Source organism: Lepidochelys kempii, chromosome 4 (assembly GCF_965140285.1).
Source record: "Lepidochelys kempii isolate rLepKem1 chromosome 4, rLepKem1.hap1, whole genome shotgun sequence".
NCBI lineage: Eukaryota > Metazoa > Chordata > Testudines > Cheloniidae > Lepidochelys > Lepidochelys kempii.
Window position 1 is genome coordinate 59,719,835 of NC_136383.1, and position 13,015 is coordinate 59,732,849.

Below are 13,015 nucleotides of genomic sequence, written 5' to 3' on the forward strand. Positions count from 1 at the left end.
TGTGGTTTTAATAAAAAAGGAAAACATGTTTCAAATATATAAAACTCCACGAGATGTACATGTACACACATGTACATGTATATAGGTATAGTTAACTTACCTTGGTGTGAGTGTATACACACATTATGTATGGGTGTATGTATGTGTGAATATTTATGTAACTATATATGGCTATCTAAAATCATGGTATTTCTATTATACTTGTGCTGACTGCTAGTAGCATGGAATTAGTGCATAATAGTAGCACTGGACTGTGGTCTTCTATTATGTCCCATTCCCCTGCCTGTGTGCATATGTTTGCATTAATAATACTACCACTAGTATTTCAGTAATTTTCTGCCCCTGTAGGTTAAATCTATTGAAGAGAAAGGATTAGCTGAAGTGCCCTGAAACTGGGGAAATCCTTATTTTTAGATTTTGCATACATACTTTTTGATTTTAAAAATTAAGTTAATTCAGTATTTTGTCTGTCCACCCATATTGTCTGCTACTTTAAAGACATTACAAATAAAATATTAAAACACAATTTAAAAAGTTCCTTTTGTTTTATTATTTTAAATTTAAAGTGGAAGAGAAGAGGGCTGGCTTGCTAGTATAGTGGATTTGTGTTCCAGCTCTTCTGCCCTGGAACACAGGGAAGAAAATTGACTCGTTATAGAGTTGTCTTCTTAAAATTGGTCAGTTTTAAAATAGTTGGTTCCTATATGGAGGCCTGGATATATTAAGTAAGATAACCAAACAAATTCAGTATCATAGTTAACTACTTCAAAATTATTAGACCTTTGACTCTTATGCTTATGGAAGTGTTTACTCTTTTGTATTTGAATGTTTGGAAGTGTACCTTGGCTCACGTAGGTCCAGGTGATTGAATAATGATTTTTTGTTTTTATTCTAATAGTGATCAAAATGCACCAATATCTGCTTCCCTATTAGCATACCACCAGCACTAGTGAGATGCCCATAAAGAGGCAGCTACAGCTAGTGGATTTGACGGAAATCTGTACATACTGTAATAGGACTTTTACCGGTTTAGAAAGAACTAACCTTATCAGCTTCCCCAAAGTCAGTTTATATAACTTAAAAATAAATAAATCATAGCTTCTGTGTTATGCTGGATTACCCACAATCCAGTACCACCAAAATCAGGATTTGTGTAAGGAATCCATGTGTTGCCAATAAGACACAATTTCTATATAAATCTCTCTCTCTCTTGCACAGGCATCCACATGTGAGGCCAGTGCAAAAACCATGATTAATCAACTCCAAAAACCTCTACCAGGCCTCTGCACTTGAATTAAAGGGCTTTAGCTTTTGATAACAGCAGGGTTTTTATTCTCTCTGTAGACTAGCCATTAGAGGGCAATCTTGCTCACTCACACCTGATGCATTTTTCTACTGTCTCCTCTCACCCCCAACACCCCACCAGTTAAGGTACTGAAATTTACAAAAAGCCATGCTGCTTATACCCTATCTACTCACAAGAACAGAAGAGAACAGCCAGGCATATTACTGAGTGAAAGTAACAGACGTGAACTCACCTGAGATTTTGGCCTATAAGGCATAACTATCTAAGCAGAAAATGTAATCATGCATAAATAAAGGGTGGTTTCATTTAAACTTAATGGCAGGCAAATCAGAGTTAAAACTGTCATTTGATCTGTACATGTTAGGGTTATATTACTGTATCTCTTTTTTAGTACTAAAATGGATGCTGGTTGTGGACCTACTCTATTTGTCTATTATGGATTTTTAAAACTTCCCTCTGAAAAATTTGATATTGGCCACTGTTGGAAACAGAACGTTAGAGTAGATGGAAACAAAGAAGAAGACCAAGTTAAAGTAGTGCTTGCAATTGTAATGTGGTATTTCCTGGCAGTAAGTCTTAGCTGTGCAATCCTAGCCTTCTCTTAACAGTGTTTCATTTTATTTATGCTGCTTTGCTGAGGAAGAACAAAGGAATGAGGCAGTGCCCTTATCTGACTCATATCTCTAAAAGTTGCTTTCATGAACTGAAGTTGGGCTTGAGACCCTCTCCCCATTATTGATTTAAATAAAACCACCAAAAAGTGACAGTTCCTTTTATATCCTTCAGGTATAATTAGTTAGAAATTCATTGTGCATTGACTGACTGACAGATGTTTCTGGCAGATTGATATAAGAGGTGGCTTTTGCTGTTACTGGACTGCTACATACTATCACCACTGGTATTTAACATTGATGAATAGCCTATAGTGCAGAGACTGAAACTAAATGGATTGTGATGCCAGCAATATGCTGATGACATTCAATTCTATATTTCCTTTTCATCTATCTCACACAGTGCTTCCAATCATTCACAGGCACTAAGTCAGAGGAACACTGGAATGTTTGAAGACCAAAACTAAATCCAGGAAAGAGTGAACTAATGCTAATTAGTAATCACTCTGAGGAGCCTCCTTGCCCTCAGTCAAGGGTGTTTGCCCTCCAGCAGTTAGGGTATCACAAACCTTTTGGGCCATGCGGGATTCATCACAGACTCTGGAGAACCAAATTGCAGCATCACTAAGGGTATTTCTTGACTAGGATCAAAAGTGTTCTTCAAGTACATCACTGCAGATCCCACTTTAGGAGCGTGTGCCCCGTGGGCGCAAGATTGGATTATTTTGAATAGCACTGTCTCTTGGGGCTATGCATTCATTCTGTGCCTCATCAGGCTCCTGGACAGCTGGCACCCTCCCTCAGATCCTTCTAACTGTCTCTGGCAAGCAAGACAGAACCCAGTGAGTGTCCCACCCACTGGTCTCATTAGAGAGTCCTAAAAACTGTTCACTTTAATGAAATTTGTGCACTCTTACCTTCACACTCTAAACCACCAAAATAAAATAAAGATTGGTGATCTTCCCCCTCCCCACCCCGTCCCATTTGCCTCCCTGTCCAGTGGGACAAGGCACTTTGTGTCAACTGCAACACCTCACAGCAAACTCCAAACCCTCAGTCCTGCAACAGGCGATACCCATCAAAGACAGATACAAGTTGATGCCTTTTCTGCCTAGGGGAGAGCCACATTCTGGACAGATACACTGTGTGGAAGACTTTCTCTGCCAGGATCCACACACCTCGAGACGCTCACCTCAAACTACATTTGCTAGAGCAGTCCAGGCAGGTCAATTTGGACCCAGAAGCGATTTTTGGAACGAGGCTAGATAAACCAGTATTGGCCAGTACTCCCGCACATATCAGATCTTGGGTAGTGGAAAGAAGGCAAAAAGGGTGCTGACAAAGCTGGCGCAGCTGATTTTGATGCTGACCACTTCATTGAGGAAGTCCTCTGCACCAACAGCCTCAGCAGTGGCCGTCTTGGCATTGGCATCATGAGCAATGGTGGCATTGATTACTCTGGCACCTACACTAGCCACACAGATACCAGTGCTCCAAGCAATAGAGCCAGCATTGGTATCCTCTCACAAAGGGGAAAACTAAATCATGGGGCCAGATGAAGCCTAAACACAGTTCCAAAGCCAGAGGAAAGTCCTGAAAGGAAGACATAAAATAACATTCCTCCAAGGTCAGAGCCTTTAAGCTCTTGGTCAGGGCATGTCAGGGAGAGAGACTCCTGGCAATGAAGTGATAAAGCCTTGAAAGGGCCTGAGATGTATCCAGGAGGAATTAGGATCACTTCTGGAGATGTTCTCAGTGCAAAGAGTCCTGTGGCAATATCACCCCATGGCACCACCATCTGAAGACGAAATATATTTTTCCTCCCTGTGCTGACCTATTCCTGGTCACTGGCATCAAGTAAGTTTCCCTCTCCTCTTTACCAAATATAATTACTGCATTTGGGAGAAGTATCAAATTCCCTTCCTATCAAAAATCCTGAAGATGAACAGATGTATGTTGAGGGAAAGGATCAAGGAGGGCCAGATGGTGGTGAGAACATTCTTACAGGTGGCCATGGACACTTCTGATACAGGTGTGAGGTCGGTGGCCAGAGCCATTACAATGAAGTTGGCTTTGTGGCTTCAGTTATATCATGCAAGGTACAGGCTACTCTAGAGGACCTGCCCTTGAAGGGAATGGAATTATTCAGCCAGAGGACTGATGAATACTCAAGTCCCTCAAGGGTTTGAAGACTACACTACAGTCCCTGGGGATTTATACACCATTGCCCTATAGAAAGTCATACAAAAGTGGGAGCTGTCTAATGTTTTTATGAATGCTCTGCATAGCAGTGACTTATTCGACTTGTTAGGGCTCCCTACTGGATGTAAAAGGATTAAAATTCTGCTTCTGGGGCAGTGCAGGAGAAGTGAGTTGTTTGTGTCACATGACTGTCTGGGGTGATATGAATGGGTCATTAAGGACTGGCTGGAACCAACCCATACCAGTCAGGGATCCAAAAAGACAATATCAACAAAGACAACTGAACAATTGGCGATTCCCATTGTTGGCAGGCTGAACATGTGAACGCAGCATAGCTCTGCAGGAGAAGGACAATGGACTGAAGTAACAGGAGGCTGTGATAAGAGTTGGCGTTGCAGAGAGACAGTCTCACTGGTGACTAAGACAAAAGAAACAGAGACGGAGAAAGGAAGCAAAGGTGATTCCTCCAGCAGCGTGGTTCAAGGGAGCCCTGGCTTGGCCAGTATGGGCTATGTCTTAACCTTTGCTTCTCTGTGCTAACCTAAGGACTTCCCTATGCTATATTCCCATTGACTAATAACCCGTACTCTGTTTTGAAAAGGCTGCATGGAGTTGTTGCAGATACTTTTACTCGCTTCAGGAAGTATCTGAACAGGAGTCATTTAAGTTGGACTCGCTGGGCCGAGGTCACGGTGAGAAACAAGATTGCTTGAGCCCCGGTGCACAGCCTAGGAGGCATTGAAGCCTCATGACCTAACCTTGTGGAAAAGTGTTACCACTTGGTATCTGACACGCTGAAGGGATCCTCCTAAGGGACTGCTTACAGGCAGGAGCATAGCACAGATCTTGTGGATCTGTAGCACAAGTATCAGCCTTGACAAAGGGCTGACAGCCTGATTACTGACAGAAAGAAGCCCAGCTGCTCTAGGGGATGCCTATCTTCCATCTCCTCAACCAACCTTACACCTTGTCAGAGGCAGTAGATTTGACAGGAGTGTTGATTCCAGTGTAATTCTCAATCTGGAGTATGCCCCCACCTTTGGGAGTTTCCGTTTCCACTGGGCTGCGGTCGCCATCACAGCTGACAAATGAGCATTAAAAATCATTGTCCAGAGATACCCTATACATTACCTACTCATCCCCCAGCTCCCATACTTCTTCAGGGATCTTTCTCACAAGAGCCTGTTACAACCAGAAATGGACTTGTTGTTCCATCTAGGAGACATAGAAGAAATACTACAGGGCTATCATTGTCTTATTCTAGACATGAGATGACTCAACTAATATATATGCCATTTCAGATTCAGGATGGTAACGCTTGCCTCCAGGATCCCATCTCTTCATGCTCAAAGCTGGTTCATGGCTCTCAACTTGCAGGATGCATGCTTCCACATAGCCATCCATCCATCCCATAGGGAGAACCTAAGATTCGCACTGGGGTCTTGTCATTACTAGTACAAAATACTGCTATTTGGACTCTGCATAGCACCAAAAGTCTTAACAAACTGCCTAGCAGGGGTAGTGGCACAGCTCCGAAGGGCATTCATATCTATCCTTACCTAGACAATTTGCTAATCTCAGCAGGAGGCAGTGGGAAACTTAGACCAGGCCTTCTCCTTGTTCTCTCAGCTGGGCCTCCTAGTGAATTATCAAAATTCTCTCGTTCCATTGCAAGTGATTTGAGTTCAGAAGAACCATGATTGACTCCAGGTTGGTGAGAGCATATCTTCCTGAGGACAGGTTCCTGTCAGTTCCGTCGCTACTACAAAGGCATGAACGTGTCTGGGACTGCTAGGCCATATGTCATCATGCACATACATGATACTGCTCACCAGATTTCACTTTGTGGCCACTCCAACTCTGGCTCAGGTCAGTCAATTCCCCAGCAAAACACCTAATGAGCAAGATCAAGGTCGTGGTCCCACTTCATGTAATAACAGAACTGAAACGGTGGAAGGAACATGCAAATGTGCATGGAGAAATATGGTTCTCTTTTTCCTCCCCAACTATGGCTTAAATCACAGATGCATCAGGGACAGGTTGGGGAGGAAGAAGAGAACCATATTTCTCCATGCACATTTGCATGTTCCTTCCACCGTTTCAGTTCAGTTCCACTTGTGTCATGTGCAGATGTAAGAGAAATGGTGTCCACAGGACATGGGGCTCCATATCAGTGTCCTGGAACTCACAACCATGAGGCTAGCCTGCATGACCTTCCTACTTGTTCTTTAAAACTCCACAGTGCAGATCCTGACAGAAAACATCTCTGTGATGCACTATATAAACAATTAAGGAGGTGTATGCTTCTCTCCCCACTGTCCAGAAACTATCAAGCTCTGGAAGTGGTGCCATCAATGCAGGATAACCCCTGGGGCTCTTTTACCTCCTGGGAATGGGTAGTAATTTGGCAAACTTCATGAGTGGTCTCAGTGGAGGTCCATCACAGAGCAGCTGTACCTGCATTGGGATACCCCTGTGATTAGACTTGTTTGCCTCCAGTGTCAACTTCAAGTGTCAGAACTTCAGTTTCAGAGAAGGTATGAGGCCAGGCTCACTACCTGGTTCTTTTCTCCAGCAGTGATTCCCAAGGTCTCCTTCTACTAATTTCCTCTGATCATCAGGATGATTTCCAAAATCAGAAGAGAGAAAGCCATGATCATTCTCATAGTTCTGTACTGGCTGTGGTAGTTTTGACTAACAGATCTACTACAAACATCCATCCAATCTCCGTTGCAACTCCTAGACTATGATCTCCCAACACTACAGCCAGATACTCCATTCAGACCTCTATTAGACACTAAGCATATGTGAGCCTTTCAAAGCTCCTAATGCTGACCAGCCCGTGCATGCATTATATTCACAGAGCAACTGAGCATGCCTCTTCCAGCCCAGGGCTACAGGGGTGGGTCCAGACTCTCCCTATGATGGCTGTTCTTGGTTGCTCTGGGGTGGGCTGGGTGCTGGAACTGAGAGCAGAGAGCCTGTTTCTCCTGTTCTCTTAGTGACTTCCCTGCTGGCACCCAGGTTTTGTGGGGGAGAAAGCAGTCTGATTTAAATGTATAGGGGACAAGATCTGTTTTAGGACATTGAGGGGGTGGTCTGGGGGAGTAGACTGGGACAAGGTACCTGGGTGGTAGATTCTGGGGGCACAGATGGAGATTGGCAGGGCCAGGAGCCTGGAACTGGGAATCTGTGAGGTGGAAGGAAGGGAGACAGACTTGACAAGCTTGGATGCAGGGGAAGAACTGGGACTGGGCAAAGAGACTGGGATGAGAAGTGGAAGGAGGTGAGGGCAGTGAGGTTGGATGAGAAGACTGGGAGGAGATGGGCATGGAGAATATGGGTGAAAGGGAGGCACAGATCAGCAAATGGTGGAGGGAACTGGGACTAGAGGGACTGACCAGGCCAGAAGAGTGGGTGAGGGAGAGACTGGGATAAGGAGTCTGGAAGGGTTCAGGCTAGGATTTACTGGGTAGGGACACTGGGACTGGGATCAGAAGCCTGAGGAGTGGAGACTGGTTGACTAGGTGGAGAAAATGGGACTGAGACAAGGAGCCAATGGTGAGGTAGAGACAGGATTGAGACAGGAGAAAGTGTAGAGGGGATCACGCTTTTGGGGAATGGGAAGAAGTCTGTTCCCACCAGAGCAAACTCCCATCTAGAGCCTGAAATGGAACCCAAGATTCCTGAATCTCACCATTCCTCTGCTGCCAGGAAGTACCATCTGTGAAATCTACTGACAAAGTGTCTCATTCCTCTCTAGTGCTGATCCACAAGAGGACAGCAACTTCCAGGGCTTTTTATTTTTGGTTTTAACCAATAAAATAGCCTTGATTTAAAAAAAGAAAAGAAATTAGCATCTATCCAGTTAATATTGGAAAAACACTGGAAATAGTTACTTGTATGGAAGGGCTTGTCTACACAGAGCTGTAATGCCAACTATGAGCATGTGATTTCTAAAGCCCACTGACATGTTACATATTTATTGGTCCATGTAGACCCTGCCGGTGCACACTAAAGGTTCCCTAGTGCGTTTTAATGTAGTGCTGTGTGAAACAGTAATACATTAAAATTCTATAGGGAACATTACAAAGAGATTACTCATGAGTATATAAACTACTGTAATAAATAATATATATAATATACATTACTCATTACAGCATATACAAAGAGAGAACCCTGAAAAACCCAGCCCCAGATTTTTGGATACCTACATGAAGCTCAAAAATTGCTAAAGATAAACCCTGAAAAATGAAATTAATAAATACTGAAAAACAGAAGCCTTACAACTTGCTGCTCTGATCAGTTACTGTTTTAGTTCAAGTGGCTGAGAGTGGTACTGTGGATGACCCATGTGGCTCTTAACATGATACTACACAATAGAATTTCTGTTTCCTTTTTTAAAAAACAAAGAAATTACATTAAAACCACTCTTAAAACATTAAAAGAACATTATTAAGGGTTGCAAAGTCAAGCACTCAAAAGTTAGGAAATGCCATAATTAAGGTGTAACCTTAATTATACCCCTTTTTGTCTATGCATTTGTGACACAGTCTTTTATTACATGATCACATACTGTTTTCCCACAGGGCCCATTTCATTCAGTGTACAAATTGGATGATGCTCACTTAATGAGCATCTATTCAATATTTTGTTTTCTTTTTGTTCAATGTGTGAACCCCTTATTTAATGGGATGATCACTCTCCTGAGGATAACACAGAGAGATAAAGAACAGATGTTGCTTGAATGCCAGCAAACACCGGGACCATACACTGCCATGCTTTGTTATGCAATGATTCCAGACTATGTGCTACTGGCCTGGTGTGGTAAAGTGTCCTACCATGGAGGACGGAATAAGGCTTCCCTCCCCAGAAACCTTTTGCAAAGGCTTTGGGAGTACCTCCAGGAGAGCTTCATGGAGATGTTCCTGGAGGATTTCTGCTCCATCCCCAGACACGTTAACAGACTTTTCTAGTAGCTGTACTGGCCGCGAATGCATCCCAAGCCTTCAGGGCAAATTAATAATTAAACACGCTTGCTTTTAAACCATGTATTATATTTACAAAGGTACACTCACCATAGGTGCCTTCTCCAGCTTCATGGTCCGGCAGCCTGCCTTGGGAGGGTTGGGAGGGTATTGGCTCCAGGGTGATAAACAGTTCCTGGCTGTCGGGGAGAACGGTTCGTCCGCTTGCCTGCTGTGCGCTCTACTCCTCCTCATCTTCCTTGTCCCTAAAATCCGCATCCCTGTTGCATGAGACTCCCCCCTTGCAGGTATCCATGGACGGGGTGGGGTAGTGGTAGGCCCCCCCCCCCCCAGAATTGCATGCAGCTCATCATAGAAGCGGCATGTGTGGGGCTCTGAGCTGGAGCGGCCGTTTGCCTCTTTGGTAGGCTTGCCTGAGCGCCTTAATTTGTATGCAGCACTGCTGATGGTCTCTGTTGTAGCCTCTGTCCATCATGCCCTTGGAGATTTTTGCAAATATTTTGGCATTTCGTTTTTTGGAATGGAGTTCTGATAGGACGGATTCGTCTCCCCATACAGCAATCAGATTTAGTACCTCCCGTTCAGTCCATGCTGGAGCTCTTTTGTGATTCTGGGACTGCATGGTCCCCTGTGCTGATGAGCTTGCCACGCTGGCCAAAAAGGAAATGAAATTCAAAAGTTCCTGGGGCTTTTCCTGTGTACCTGGCTAGTGCATCTGAGTTGAAAGTGCTGTCCAGAGCGGTCACAATGGAGCACTCTGGGATAGCTCCCGGAGGCCAATACCGTTGAATTGCGTCCACACTACCCCAAATTTGACCCGGTGATGTCTATTTCAGCGCTAATCCCCTCTTCAGGGAGGAGTACAGAAATTGATTTTAAGAGCCCTTTATGTAAAAAAAAATGGCTTCGTTGTGTGGACAGGTGCAGGGCTAAATAGCTCTAACGCTGCTAAATTCGACCTAAACTCGTAGTGTAGACCATGGCTAAGAGTTCACTGGTTTCTTTGCTTATTTCCCTTAAAACTTCATGTATATCTGTTCTCCAGACTTAGATGCACAAACTTTTCTATAACCAATTTAGTTACGTGTAGAGTATACACGTACAGTATTAGAACAATATACAGTATTAGAACAAGAACATAATTAGTTCAGGAGGACTGTTCCAAAGGCAAAACTATTTTAAGTATGCATTTAGAGCTTGATGATCACTGATTTCAATGAGAATTGTGATGCTCAGCCTCTATCAAAAGCAAGCCCTCAGAGAGATGCTTTGGGGGACTGCATAGCTCCTTAGCTCCTCTTATTCCACCATTTGTTCTTCTCCTTTCTCTGGAAAGTTTTTCTTGGACACATCTCCACCTTCTTATGAGAGGAGTCGAGCCAGGTGGCCTCTTTAGAAGGTATACAGTTTTGGTTTTGTTTTAAGTGTCTTTTTTGATCATAGAATCATAGAATATCAGGGTTGGAAGGGACCCCAGAAGGTCATCTAGTCCAACCCCCTGCTCAAAGCAGGACCAATTCCCAGTTAAATCATCCCAGCCAGGGCTTTGTCAAGCCTGACCTTAAAAACCTCTAAGGAAGGAGATTCTACACCTCCCTAGGTAACGCATTCCAGTGTTTCACCACCCTCTTAGTGAAAAAGTTTTTCCTAATATCCACTCTAAACCTCCCCCACTGCAACTTGAGACCATTACTCCTCGTTCTGTCATCTGCTACCATTGAGAACAGTCTAGAGCCATCCTCTTTGGAACCCGCTTTCAGGTAGTTGAAAGCAGCTATCAAATCCCCCCTCATTCTTCTCTTCTGCAGGCTAAACAATCCCAGCTCCCTCAGCCTCTCCTCATAAGTCATGTGTTCCAGTCCCCTAATCATTTTTGTTGCCCTTCGTTGGACTCTCTCCAATTTATCCACATCCTTCTTGAAGTGTGGGGCCCAAAACTGGACACAGTACTCCAGATGAGGCCTCACCAATGTCGAATAGAGGGGAACGATCACGTCCCTCGATCTGCTCGCTATGCCCCTACTTATACATCCCAAAATGCCATTGGCCTTCTTGGCAACAAGGGCACACTGCTGACTCATATCCAGCTTCTCGTCCACTGTCACCCCTAGGTCCTTTTCCGCAGAACTGCTGCCTAGCCATTCGGTCCCTAGTCTGTAGCTGTGCATTGGGTTCTTCCGTCCCAAGTGCAGGACCCTGCACTTATCCTTATTGAACCTCATCAGATTTCTTTTGGCCCAATCCTCCAATTTGTCTAGGTCTTTCTGTATCCTGTCCCTCCCCTCCAGCGTATCTACCACTCCTCCCAGTTTAGTATCATCCGCAAATTTGCTGAGAGTGCAATCCACACCATCCTCCAGATCATTTATGAAGATACTGAACAAAACTGGCCCCAGGACCGACCCTTGGGGTACTCCACTTGATACCGGCTGCCAACTAGATATGGAGCCATTGATCACTACCCGTTGAGCCCGACAATCTAGCCAGCTTTCTACCCACCTTGTAGTGCATTCATCCAGCCCATACTTCCTTAACTTGCTGACAAGAATACTGTGGGAGACCGTGTCAAAAGCTTTGCTAAAGTCAAGAAACAATACATCCACTGCTTTCCCTTCATCCACAGAACCAGTAATCTCATCATAGAAGGCGATTAGATTAGTCAGGCATGACCTTCCCTTGGTGAATCCATGCTGGCTGTTCCTGATCACTTTCCTCTCATGCAAGTGCTTCAGGATTGATTCTTTGAGGACCTTCTCCATGATTTTTCCAGGGACTGAAGTGAGGCTGACTGGTCATCGCTTCTACTCAGAGGAGTTCTTTGAAACAGGAAGAAAAGTCTTAAAACTCCGAAAGCAACTTCAGTAGAACCTCAGAGTTAACAACACCTGAGTTACGAACTGACCAACCACACACCTCATTTGGAACTGGAAGTATTCAGTCAGGCAGCAGCAGTGACCCTCCCCCCCCCCCAAAAAAAAGCAAATACAGTACTGTTAAACATAAACTACTTTAAAAAAAAACAAAAAAAGGGAAAGTTTAAAAAAAATTGACAAGGAAGGAAACTTTCTGTGCTTGTTCCATTTAAATTAAGATGGTTAAAAGCAGCATTTTTCTTCTGCATAGTACAGTTTCAAAGCTGTATTAAGTCAATGTTCAGTTGTAAACTTTTGAATGTATAACCATAACATTTTGTTCGGAGTTTCAAATATTTCAGATTTCAGAGTAACAGCCGTGTTAGTCTGTATTTGCAAAAAGAAAAGGAGTACTTGTGGCACCTTGGAGACAAACCAATTTATTTGAGCATAAGCTTTTGTGAGCTACAGCTCACTTCATCGGATGCATACTGTGGAAAATACAGAAGATGTTTTTATACACACAAACCATGAAAAAATGGGTGTTTATCACTACAAAGGATTTTCTCTCCCCCTACCCCACTCTCCTGCTGGTAATAGCTTATCTAAAGTGATCACTCTCCTTACAAAGAGTTACAAACAGCCTCCATTCCCTAGGTGCTCATAACTCTGAGATTCTGCTGTATTCAAGAATTCGTCCAGATGCCAATGAAGAGCCAACCACATTTTAGCAGTGATGGAACTGTATTTATTACTGCTTGTTTATCATTTTTCCTGTGCAATTACATTGTTTTTTTATGAAAACCTTCTGTTTCTCTCTGTCATACTGCTCTTCTCCTTATTTTGCCTCACTGTTTTCTCTTATCCATCTGGGTTTTATTATTTTACTGCACTGAATTATGATTTATTTGTGTCTTTTAATACTTCCAGTTTTCTGATGCTGATTTTCCATTTATTATTACAAAGGCCACAAAAGTATCTTCAAAAGATGTAACTAATTCAATCTCCCTACATCCCTTTGCCTCCAAGATCCTTGAATCCAGTCTGCTTCTGCTG

The 13,015-nt window shown here is 43.5% G+C and overlaps 1 protein-coding gene across 3 annotated transcripts in view; it reads left to right on the forward strand.

Moving 5' to 3' along the window:
• Positions 1-13,015, forward strand: part of LOC140910468 (uncharacterized) — a 109,397-nt gene that overhangs the window by 21,941 nt on the left and 74,441 nt on the right. The gene's annotated exons all lie outside the window — the stretch shown is intronic.